This window comes from Pseudonaja textilis, chromosome 1, assembly GCF_049901715.1.
Source record: "Pseudonaja textilis isolate UNSWEBS1 chromosome 1, rPseTex1.2, whole genome shotgun sequence".
In the NCBI taxonomy this organism is placed as follows: domain Eukaryota; kingdom Metazoa; phylum Chordata; class Lepidosauria; order Squamata; family Elapidae; genus Pseudonaja; species Pseudonaja textilis.
The window spans coordinates 192,008,971-192,021,886 of NC_141990.1; positions in this window are offsets into that span (position 1 = coordinate 192,008,971).

Below are 12,916 nucleotides of genomic sequence, written 5' to 3' on the forward strand. Positions count from 1 at the left end.
GTGATTCCTGCCAGCTCTGGAGTTGCTTCTCTGTAACTGATAGTTATGGAAGCCTCAACCTGTCTTTGTCACATAACCTATTTTTAAATTTAAAATTTGGATAGAAATTCAGCAACAAGTGATTGTAATGTTCTTCAGAAAGCTGGTCTGCCTATAAAGGCCCACCTCATTATGACTATATATTAGATAGTGATTTTATAATTATCTTGATGTGGGCTACAGAAACCTGGCTAGCAGTACAACTGGATAATCTGTGGATGTAATAAAATGTGTGTGTTTTATGGCATCAGGTGTGTGTGTGTGTAGGGGTGTGGGAAGAGAGGGGAGGCAACAAATGGCATTTCCTTCTCCTTCCCAACACGGAATAAAATTTCTAAAGCTGATATTAGCTGAATATCCTATCCCTAATGAAAAGAGGCTTTGCCTTGCCCAGAGGACAGAATCTATTCTGTATTTTGGTATGAAATCGTGAAGCAATCTTGGCTGTGGCATTTTTTGTTCAAATCCCTGAGAGCACACCTAACAAAAGAAATGGGGAAATGGTGCCGGAATTTCTATTTTCCAGATGATACACACAAATGCTGTTCCTTTATGATTGCAGAAAAGTGTTTTTAAATAATCCTTTTATTTTTTTTCTGACTATTTTAATGGCAGGACTTGGGCTAGATATGGTATGGATCGGAGGTGGTATTCAGTAGTTTCTGACCAGTTCTGGAGAACCGGTAGTAGAAATTTTGAGTAGTTCGGAATACCACTTCTGACTGGCCCCGCCCCCATCTATTCTCTGCCTCACAAGTCCCACTGATCGGCTGGGTCTTCTTTTGTTGCCCTACACAGGAGAACGGAGCTGGAAAGCAGGTTAGTGGGGTGGGGAGGCAATGGGGATTTTGCAGAAACCTTCCCCCAGAAGTGGGGAGGGGGTGTAGATTTTGCAGTATCCTTCTCCTGTCATGCCCACCAAGCCACACCATGCCCACCAAGCCATGCCCACAGAACTGGTAGTATTTTTTTTTAAATCTCACCACTGGTATGGATAGATATGTGAGATGCCTATTTCCTTGGTCACTTTTTAAAATATTAATAATACAATCTCCACTGTAATATCAAATGTTCAAGGACTAGGTTTCCCAGCTATGTATATACAAGTGTTACGTATGGATTTTTTTTTTTTTTGAAGTGGGGGAATGAAATATCTGGCTGACTTGGTTGCCTTCAATACTTACTGCTGCACTTGGTCTACAATTCCTGAACTGATATGGTCTAACACAGATTCTCAGAATAAATGCCTAATTGTTTTTAATATCTGTATTCCTCATCTGTGGACAATGTAATGGTTTGGTATGAAACTTCTGATTCTTTTCAAAGTTTTACCATTCCAGCTCTCATTCCAAATTATATTCTTGGATTCATAACATTTTGCAAGAGTACAAGCATGGATGCAATTTAATAGATATTTGGCATTGTATTAATCTTTCCAGTGTGAATATGTTTTCCTTTCATCTGAATGTAGAAATTGTTTTTCAACATGATTATTTCCTGATACTTCATTCTTTGATTTAAAATCAAAGCATATGATACAGATGCTATTACAGTTTCAAGCTAGCAATAAAGTGTGTTCCTTTATTTTATAACATTTGAATGCATTATTTAAATGACCCCTGAATGTATCTTTCCTGAATGATGGAGATTTTATTAAACAGATGGAACAGGAAATATCTCTTTCATATTAATAGGGATGTAGTTACATCACTGTCCTCGGAATGGTATACCACTAAAGCCCTTATTGGAGATCAAATTATTGCAATGACATCATGTAAAAATAGAAGCAGTAGTTGATTAAAATTAACTTTTTAGAAGCGATAATTATATGATCATTATTTCCTTATCCATCTCATCCATCTACTGTCCAAAATAGATTTTAGGCTTCTGTGAAATATAAATTGAACAAACACTTTGCTTCCAAATCAGAACTTTTATTAGAAACTTAACATTTGAATTATTATTATTTTTTATTTTGACATGAGAATTTGAGCAATATCATTACATTTAGAGGGGCATTCTTTATCACTATAATTCTAGCTCGTTCTTTCTTATTTTATATTACATTTTGTATTGTTGTGATTATTAGATACATTATTTTAATAATACTGATATATTTATACTTTTCTTCTGTTAATTATTTTCACATAATCACCTTTTAAAAACGGATGGTACTGATCATTCTTTGAAAACAAACGTATCTTTCAAGCTAGCAGGTTTGTGCCAATTAATGACTTAATAAGAATGAGAAAAAATACTCTAGATTCCTGCTTCATTTTTGTTACTAAACATGGATTAACAGAGCTATATAACAACATGGAAAGTGTAAAGTCGAGCAATTTCTTGTTCTAAATAAATACATCAACCAATCCCACTTGACCAATTCTACAATTATATGCTAGCGGGCAATATACAGGAAATTGTTACTTAGATATTGATGCAGATTTCCCTTGAAAGCTTCTAAAAGGACAGAATAAAGCAGAAAAAGAAAGCAAATACTACTTAAATAGCTAGTTGATGCTCTCATACAGAAGCCTTAAGAAATTCAGGGGAAATTCTATACATTGTTATGTACATCTATATCCCTCTAATACCGAGTGTTTCTGATTGTTTTAAGGACAATTTTGATGTTCCACATTGAATTATTAAGTAAAAATATTCAGTTATCAGATAGTTAATTAAGTGGAACTGACTATATTCATTAAAATATTTGTTCCAAACAAATGTATTTAACATTCAGATATTATGCAGAATAGGTGACAATTGCATATCTCCATGGAGATCAATAATGGTATTCAGATCATTGTGTAAAGAATCTGCAAGTTTAATGCAGAGAGAATGTCATTATTATTTCTCTCTTAATGATGGTCATTATGCGCAAACACTGATTGAATTCCATTTGTTACCTGCGTTTGAGCTGAGAGGAATAATTACAATTTAAGTGTCTCCATTAAAATTCATAAAAGAATATGAATGCAAAAATTATACTTGAATCTGACAAAATATACTTTGAGGATATAAATTGTGTTTTCTGATAGGCCTCTTAAAAGTATTAAAAATAGCTTCATTTTAATAGGACGCATATAAAGATCATGCATTATCACCTTTATGTTAATTCCCATAATACATGACTAATACTAAAAAGTAAAGAAATTCAACTTTCAAAAGTAGAAATTAACTAAATGATAGGCCGCTGCAATAGAGAAAATGAGATCTAGTTTACCATGCTCAAGACAATAAGGATCTAGCTAGTCTTCTAGCTAACTAACCATAGCCTTGGTGGTGTGAATCTATACCAAGCCATTCCCACCTCCCACTCCCCATGGCCAGTTTTACTGGATTTCTTTTTTACATCAGTTGAATATCATTATTAGATCCATTTAAGTCCCATCATCCTCCCCAAATCTTCTTATTAAGACAGTCGGTCCTGATTCTAAAGGCAGGTAACCAGCCTCTCGTGATTTAAGCTCTTGCGATCTCACCAAGCCATACAACGAAGACGCTTCACAGGACTAGGCCCTTAAGCCCTAATTAATAACTCTAGTAGTATTCCTCGGGGTCTCCTTAATGACCTCTCTCCTGGCTATGACAAACAAGCTCTCTAGGTTTCTGCTTCTCTTCACCATCTCTTTCTGCTATCATGACAAGAAAGTTGAGTGACACGAGCTGGGTTTCCTTTCCACAGCGCAAAGCAATTGAAAGCTTTTCCACCAGCCTTATTTCTCAGGGGACAGGTCTACGATATGGCGATGGTGGTGGGGGAATGGAATAGCCTCAAAACAATTCAGTTGCTTTGAGTCAGGATGGATTTTTTAAAAAAAAATCTATTCCAGTCTTGGGAACACAAACCTGGATGACCATCAATGATAATTCGATGCTTTGCTTTGAAGCTTTGCTGCCATCTAGTGGGAGTCTGGATTTTTTCTGTTCTAATTCGGTGAGCTAATTTTTTTGCATTATGCGACACATTTATTTTTTGTTTTCTTTCTTCCCGTTATTCCCACTTATGCTTTCTGTGGCAACATTCTCTCTCTCTGGTTAGATGATAGAGCAGCTGACCCTTCTTAGGTATAATATTAATAAAGATCAGGAACCTAGAGGAATATTGGTCTGCTGCTAAATGTGGCTTGTATTTTAAATACCTTATCAATGAGTTTAGTTGTAATGTCAGGTATTAACATTATTTTCTCAGTGTTCCAAAGTGATCTCATTTCAGACACAATTCATGAAAAGCTACTGGTTTTGCTTTGTACATTTAAACTGCTTATATTATAGCTGCTCTCTTTGTTGGGTAGCCCTGGCACCACCATGACGGTGCAGGGCATTATGCAACAAAGATATAGCAAGATCAATTTCAAACGATCTGGCTTAACTCAGATGTTGCAATCGTCTAGAAAAGGGGTGTCAAACTCGCAGCCCGTGGGCCGGATATGTCACAAGCTGGCCACGCCCACCCCCCCAGTTTAGCAAAGCGGGACAAGTCGTGATACGTCACGTGACGACAATGTGACTGAGTGGGTTTGACACCCCTGGTCTAGAATGAAAATGATCAGGCTTCAGATTGACTCCAGGCCTTGTTTTTCCATGAGGAAAAAAACTACTTTTTCCATGACTCACTTGGATAGAAGCAGGGTGGGAAGTGGTGGGAGTCAGCCCTTGTTCTATAATACTTAAGTAATGATCGCCAGCAATTTCCATGCAGTATGCAGGGAACTGTCTGAACTATGTCCAGAAATATTTTAGATGAATTAAATCAGCTAAACCACTGATCCATCAATCAAAATATCAATCGATCTTGGACAAATGTTAGGTTTTTTTTTTAATGTTTCTTACATTAAAGATATATTCAACCTTATCCTTGTCAATCATAGAAGAGTTTACTTGAATAAAACAGAGAGCTATGTGTTTTTTTTTCCCCATCCTTGGGCTATTTGGAATAAACTGTGATAAAAGGGGATGTTTGGGAACTTCTTCCAGAAGAGCAATAGCAGTACATAGCTTAGAAATATCACAGGGAAAGATCTGCATCCCATTGTATACCATGAGAGACCCTCTTGCTGCAATCTTGCAAAACCAACCTGTTCCGGAAAGAATTCCCAGTGAGATCAGGAACTGTCTTTTTCAGTAGGAAGGTTTGTCTGGAATTGTGCTCTAAATCTCATCAAAATTAGCCAGAGGCAATAAAATGATTAGAGTTAAAGATTGTGGTTTTCTTTTTTTGTTTTGCTTTTTCCTGTTTAGATTTTCTATTGGTTGTAAGATGGAGCAAGAGCCTCTACGTTTGGTTAAACCAAGAAAAGATCTCCAGGCTGAAGCACACAATTATAATTTATTATTAGAGAGATGGTGTGGTGTGTTTTTTTTATGATGACAATAGAAGCCTGTTAATTGGCTTATCAGCGGACAGTCTGTCACACTGATTAAATGGTTGCTCCAATTAAGAGAAGACCAAAAAGCCTTAAAGTGATATTAAAATACCATCCCAAAGAAAGAGGCACGAAGCTAATGCCGCAATACACTTTTATGGAAACTCTTTTATCTTTTCTCAATGGTATTTATTAACTTCTGATGGAAACTCTTTTATCTTTTCTCAATGGTATTTATTAACTTCTGTGTTAAAGAGAAAATAAAATAAAATTTAAAAAAAAAGGCTAGTTCAGGGTATATTAGAATGTCCTTGTGTTCTTGTCACCAGGCAAAAAAATTTGTGACTCAGAATGTACCAAAATATTGAACTGGTTCTTCTTATGTTCTTTCAATGGCTTTCAAGCAAGAATTTCCAAAAAAAAAAAAAAATCCTAATATAGCTCTCCAATTGATGTCTGCTCTTATCAGGAGCTCACAAAAAAAGAAGGTAAATGACTAAGCCTCCTAAACAAGCCATCCTATTTATCATAATGTCATCAAACAAATGACACCACTTATGTAATTTGCATCAGCTGCCTATATGTTGTCATTTATTTTGCACTTCTGCTGCCCTCCCTGCACACATCCATGGTGATCTCTCTCTCTCTCTCCCCCTCTCTTCCCCTCTCTCTCCCTCCCTCCTTCCCTCCTCTATCTATCTATCTATCTATCTATCTATCTATCTATCTATCTATCTATCTATCTATCTTCTATCTATGTATCCATCCATCCATCCATATTCTACCTATGTATCTATCTATCTATCTATCTATCTATCTATCTATCTATCCATCCATCCATCCTCTATCTATCTATCCATCCATCCTCTATCTACCTATCCATCCATCATCTATCTATCCACTATCTATCTATCTATCTATCTATCTATCTATCTATCTATCTATCTATCCATCCATCCACCTTCTATCTAACTATCTATCTATCTATCCATCCATCCATCCTCTATCTATCTATCCATCCATCCTCTATCTACCTATCCATCCATCATCTATCTATCTATCTATCTATCTATCTATCTATCTATCCATCTATCCATCCATCCATCCATTCATCCATCCTCTATCTATCTATCTATCTATCTATCTATCCATCCATCCATCTTCTATCTATCTATCTATCTATCTATCTATCTATCTATCTATCCATCCATCCATCCTCTATCTATCTATCCATCCATCCTCTATCTACCTATCCATCCATCATCTATCTATCCACTATCTATCTATCTATCTATCTATCTATCTATCCATCCATCCACCTTCTATCTAACTATCTATCTATCTATCCATCCATCCATCCTCTATCTATCTATCCATCCATCCTCTACCTATCCATCCATCATCTATCTATCTATCTATCTATCTATCCATCCATCCATCCATTCATCCATCCTATCTATCTATCTATCTATCTATCTATCTATCCATCTATCCATCCATCCATCCTCTATCTATCTATCTATCTATCTATCTATCTATCTATCTATCCATCCATCTATCTATCTATCTATCTATCTATCTATCTATCTATCTATCTATCCATCCATCCATCCTCTATCTATCTATCTATCTATCTATCTATCTATCTATCATCATTTATTTATCGCCTATAATTGCTGGTAAAACTGAGAGTCTCATTTCTCTTTCCCAGTTCCCCAGCCTATCTTTTCCCCCCTCTCTTACTTTTTCTCTTTCTACTTCTCTGACAATACTGGTGTGTTCCCTCTTTCCTTCCCTCCCTCATTTTCCAGAGGCTCTCTAGATGTTTCTGATGAGGCTATTGACAGGACTTCAGGAAAAACAAGGTGTTAGGCAGGATGGCGTTACAGCCAGACAACAGAAAGGAAGAAACGGGTTAGTTTCATTGCATTGTTAATGGAGAGAGAATGGAATCAAATAGATATATTGCGATTGAGGATAAACTATAAATATTTGTTGTTGTTTTTTAAAGATTGTGCAATGCTAATTTTCAAATCTCTCCAGCAGAGAGGCTCTAGACTTGTTTCTAGTGATTCAGCTATGGTAGCAATCTAGCTTTACTTCAAATCCAGATTTAAACCAGATATTTAAGTGAGGTTGCCTGTCCTTCTCATTCATGTATAATGTTAGAAGAAGGCTCTCTCTGTAATTTATTCAAAGACATCATTAACCCTTGATATTCAGGATTGAATTCAACTGGAGGCACTGTGAGAAACTTGGGTATTTCTCAACCCCATCCACTTTGCACAGTTTGGAGCTTTACACTAGCTTCTATCAATAGCAATAGCAACAGCACTTAGACTTATATATTGCTCACAGCATTCCCTGAGCAGTTTACAGAATCAGCATATTGCCCACAACAATCTGGATCCTCCTTTTACTGACCTTGGAAGGATGGAAGGCTAAGTCGACCTTGAGCCTGTCAGGATCGAATTCCTGGTTGTGAGCAGAGTTAGCTTGCATTACTGCATGCCAACCACTGTGTCACCAGAGCTTATATAGCCATTATGCCTTTAGGCAGGTAAGACAGTTTGTGAGACTTTCCTGGAAATGGGAGCCAAGGGACATGCTTTTTCTGTTGTTGTGCTTGTCTTGTGCAATCCATACTCTCTGATATCTGGATGACTCCAAATCTATTGTCCCTTCATAAGGTGTTGGTTCTTCTCTTGTGGTTGGACCTGGATGGAACCTGTTTTGAGCATCCTCAGGAAAAATGTCATTTAATTTTTGTTGAGATATTTAGTTGATATTTTCAACTGTGCACCAGCTGCCCAGAGACTCATGGCAACTGGGCAGCCACACAATCTAAACAAGCAAGCAACTGTGTAGCTCCAAGGTCATGAAGCACACTGCCATTGGAAAATAGGGGGAAGTCAAGTCAGTGGGTTTGAATGGCTCAGCGTGTAAGGAGGAATCTGCAGCTTCATTCTGACAGAGATAAACCAACAGCTTCAAATGGCTTCATTGTGATATGTAGTAAAAATGCTGCTCTTGTTGAGTGTCTGAGAGGCTTGCAGCCAAGTTCAAGCCTCCCAACCAAACTGAGCCGTGCTCTGCCATGCTGTGCAATGCTGAGTGTGCTGGAAGTGCTGCCAAGCTTTGCTGGGGAGACCGATAGATTTGTTAATATGCTTTAAACACTGGGAGAAGCTGGCAATAGCTTGGGAATATGGCTTGCTACTTGGATTGATGTTTTGTGCTTGATCTCGGGACAAAGATATGGTTGGCAGTTAGACATAGATGCAGGGGGTTGCCTAGGAATACAGAATATTGACTTATGTCAAGTGAGACCATTGGATGCAAAGACATGCTTTGCCACTATTCGTATTCTGCTTTTATCCTTTCCTACATTTAACGGAGATTCATCTCCTTATTTTTTAATTCAGCTTGTTGAAATAGATAAATAGCAAGGGATGTCCAGATAGATTTTTCAAGTATTGGTGTTTAGGAAATAGTAATTGAATAGTACTACCAGGCAACTACCAAACCAATGAATGAAAACCTTGGGACAAATTATTTAGGTTGAAATTTTATTTTATTCTAATCCTCATTTCTTCTACATTTACAGATCTAGCAATTATTACAGAAGGGATGCAACTTTTCATGATAACACTACGAACTGTATGAGGAGCGTAAATATATAGAATAACAGAGTTGGAAGGGACCTTGGAGGTCTTTTAGTCCAACTCCTTGCTCAGGCAGAAAACCCTATATCGTTTCAGACAAATCCAATCCAATTGTCCAATCTCTTATTGAAAACTTCCAGTGTTTGAGCATTTGCAACTTCTGAGGGCAAGTTGTTTCACTGGTTAATTGTTCTAACTGTCTGAACATTTCTCCTTTGTTCTGGGTTGCTTCTCTCCTTGATTAGTTTCCATCCATTGCTTCTTGTTCTTCTTTCATGTGCTTTGGAGAATAAGTTGACTCTCTCCCTACAGAAGTACCCTCATCTAATTAAATGGATTGACGGTATCTGCAGGATAAACAACAGCCCACAAACAACAGCAGATCTACCTGCAGACCAACACACTGCATCACCCCACAGCATTTCCTTTCAAAAGACTTAAAGAACAATGCCATCCCTTATCTCATTGGGAGGAAGATATTATTGTTACATTTCTTTGCCCAGGTGAGCCTCAAATATACCCGCACACCACTGGAAGACTGTTGTATGAGAAGACTGCTGATGCAGGGAGAACAATAGCAAAGGGTAGCGGGTGGGTGGGATCAAATAAAAATATAGATAGGATCATGTGGAAAGACAGATCAAATGCCTGGAATCTCCATACTATTTGTACTAGCATTATTTTTAATGCCACTGGCTAGATTTCTAAACCGGTTGTTTTCAGTAGGCCTTACAGAGAATTTTCAGATTTCCAAATCTCTGAGATGTATGCTAATGGCAGGAGCATCCCCAAAAGGGGAGGAGGGGGTGAGGAATGAAGGTGATAATAAAAAAAGACAGAATGATCCTAATCAAATCCCTGCACCATTTTTAATATGCATCTTAACTTGCTTGACTCCTCCCACTCCTCCAATTCCCCTATATATAATCACACAGTTTTGTAAACCTTCGATGGATTTAATTTTAAAAACAGAAATAAAAAGTTTGGTAATATAGAAAGGTAGAGATTGGGCTACTCCCCTTAGTTATACCTGTGTCGTGTACTACATTTCCTGCAAATGGTAAGATAAAGTTGGTCAATTCAGGCCAATATTTCAGAAATGCAACCAAAACCCAGTTTTACCCCAAGTGTGTTCATGCAGTTTAATGCAAGCTAGGCTCTCTAAACTAGAAACTACCATCTGGTTTGAGCTCCTTTGGCGATGGACTGAAATCTACAATCGTGCGCGGTTTTGATCCATGCTCACTGCTGGAGTGCACCGAGCCAGCTGGTTTCGGGGCTAAGCCACCCCGTAGAGGTGGTGAAGAGGGGGGAGACCACCAACAGGGTTGAGGAGAGCCGCATCTCTCCTCCCCAGCTGGCCATTACTCCCTTTTCCGAAGGTGGTTGCAGTGGTGGTCAGAAATGGCCACCTCAAAGAAGAACTCGACTGGAAAAGAAAGTGAAGGAGGAAGATAAGACGAGAAAGTTTTGGTTGACTGGGTTAAACTGAAACAGCAACAATGTAAGGTACCCTGGAATTTAAACTATGAAAATAACATTGTTTCCAAAGAAGACTTTGAAGCGGCGAAGGAGAGAGGAAAGGGAAAGGATTTGGTTTTTTTTTTCCTCCCTTCCTTATACTGACAGCTAAGAGACTTAAGTAAGAAATTGACAAAAATTCACTTTGACATTAATAGGCATTTAAGCTGTAAATAAAATGTCAAAGGGATAATAAAGATTTTTGGATATTTAAAAACTTTTAAAAGCAGGAAAAGAGAGAAAAAGAATAAAAGGGCAGGATCTGGAAAAATGGAGGAGACTGCCTGGAACTAAAAGGAATTTGCAGTGAAACTTTAACAAGATTCCTAAAAGATACATTCCAATTGAAACTTTGTAACAAAATAATAGAACCCCAGGAAGAGAAAGTGAAAAAAGAAGCAAGAAGAAACAGCTTTGAATTATTTGGATTACTTGGTGATTTTTGGATTTTTGGCTATTGCATTTAAATGACTAAAATCAATTGGGTGGTTGTTTAAAAGTGCTTAAAATGGCATCACTTTTAGAAGAACTGAAAATGGAGGGAGAGGTTCTTTTGGAACTATGAGAAACAACAAGAAACGCTTGTAGAACAAGAAAATCTGGACAAAGAAGAAGCCATCTTTAATTATCAAGTAATTTTATGTGGGGGGGAAAAAGGAAAGGGAGGGAAAGAGAGTGAAAAGTTTAAGATTTGAAAAAACAACCAAAAAGAGAATAGTTTGAAAAATAAATACAATATTAGAAAGCAACAGAAGAGGGGATTACAGAAGAAAGAATTAGAAATAGAGAGACAAGGGGGTAAAAAGGGGAGCGAGAAGAAGAGGGGGAAGAAGGAAAGGAAAAGGAGTTATAAAAGACAGAAACAAGATATAGAGGAACAGTGAAAAGTTATAAGGATTGAAAGTATAAGCCTGTTTAGAGATAATGGGTGAAAATTTAATTGAAAAAGGGATTCTGCAAAGGTACATAAGATAGTATTGTTATATTATATATATATATAAATAATTTTAGAAAATATGATGACTAAAATGATGGATAAAATATTTATCGTAATATAGTGGAATGTTTGTTAATAAATAAATGAAAGAAAGCGAATGAGAGAATGAAATTAGGAAAGGATGGGAACACTTTAATTATTATTAATGATTTATAAAAATATAAGTGAAGAGAAATATGGAAAAAAAAGAATTAATTATGGAAAGTTTATAAGTGTTCACAAGGAAGTATTATATTCAATTGAAAAGAAAAAGATGTTAAGATTTTAATGATAGAATTGAATTGGAATGGAATGAGTGTTTTATTTACATATATATATAATTTTTTAAAGATATAGTGTGTATTTTAAGAATGTACCAAGCAGAATTCAATTGGAAGTTATGTATTATATTGAATGTTATAATCTTAAAGGTATAAATTGAAGTTTAAATAAGAGTTGAATGGACAAAATCAAAATATATAAATTAGCAACTACAGGGGAAAATTTGTTTAAGGAGAAAAGATATGAAATTGAAACAGGACAGAAAAAAGTACAAATATAATGATTTGAATTGAGATATGAGATAATTAAAAATAAAGTTGAGAAAATCAAAGGAGGGGAAAAACTATATAGAAAATGTTAAACAGTAATAAGACATAGAACAGAACACAAAGATGAACATGAAATTGGGTTTGTGTCTGTATGAAGAAGTGACAACCCGTGATCACGCTATTCTCAAAAAAAGATGTTTTATTTGTATTATGTTTTTTTGTGAAAACCCAAATAAAATTTATATTAAAAAATAAAAAATAAATTAGAAACTACCTTGCTGGCCAACATCCCATTGCCTAAATCCCCCCAATTAGAAGGTACGTGCAATACATCAGCACACACACACATATACGTAAAAAAAAAAGAATAAGAACACATCCATTCTCTTTTCTCTAACATTTTTTCCCTGTCTTGTTACTGTAAACAATCCAAAAAAGAACAATGGAACCATTTAAAGGATATAGGCCACAAGAACTGGTCAGCTCTGACAATAAAAGTCAAAATAGGAACTGGTTGTCCAAAAGGAAGAAGAGCATAAAATGGAATGGAGTAAAAAGAAGAGGCAATTTCAGAATTCAGAAAAAAAAACATCTTGCTCTTCTGTATAGTAGTTACTGTGTGTAGTACTACAGCATGTAGTTGCCTTCTGAGATATCTTATGTTTCAGTAAGACTCAAATTTATTTGTTTGTTTATGTAATCACATTTGTGAGCTGCCCATCTCCCTCAAAGCGGATCCCTTAAGTGATCATCAATAGTAGTATAGGTAATAACTATGTCCTGGTAAAAAGCAGTATG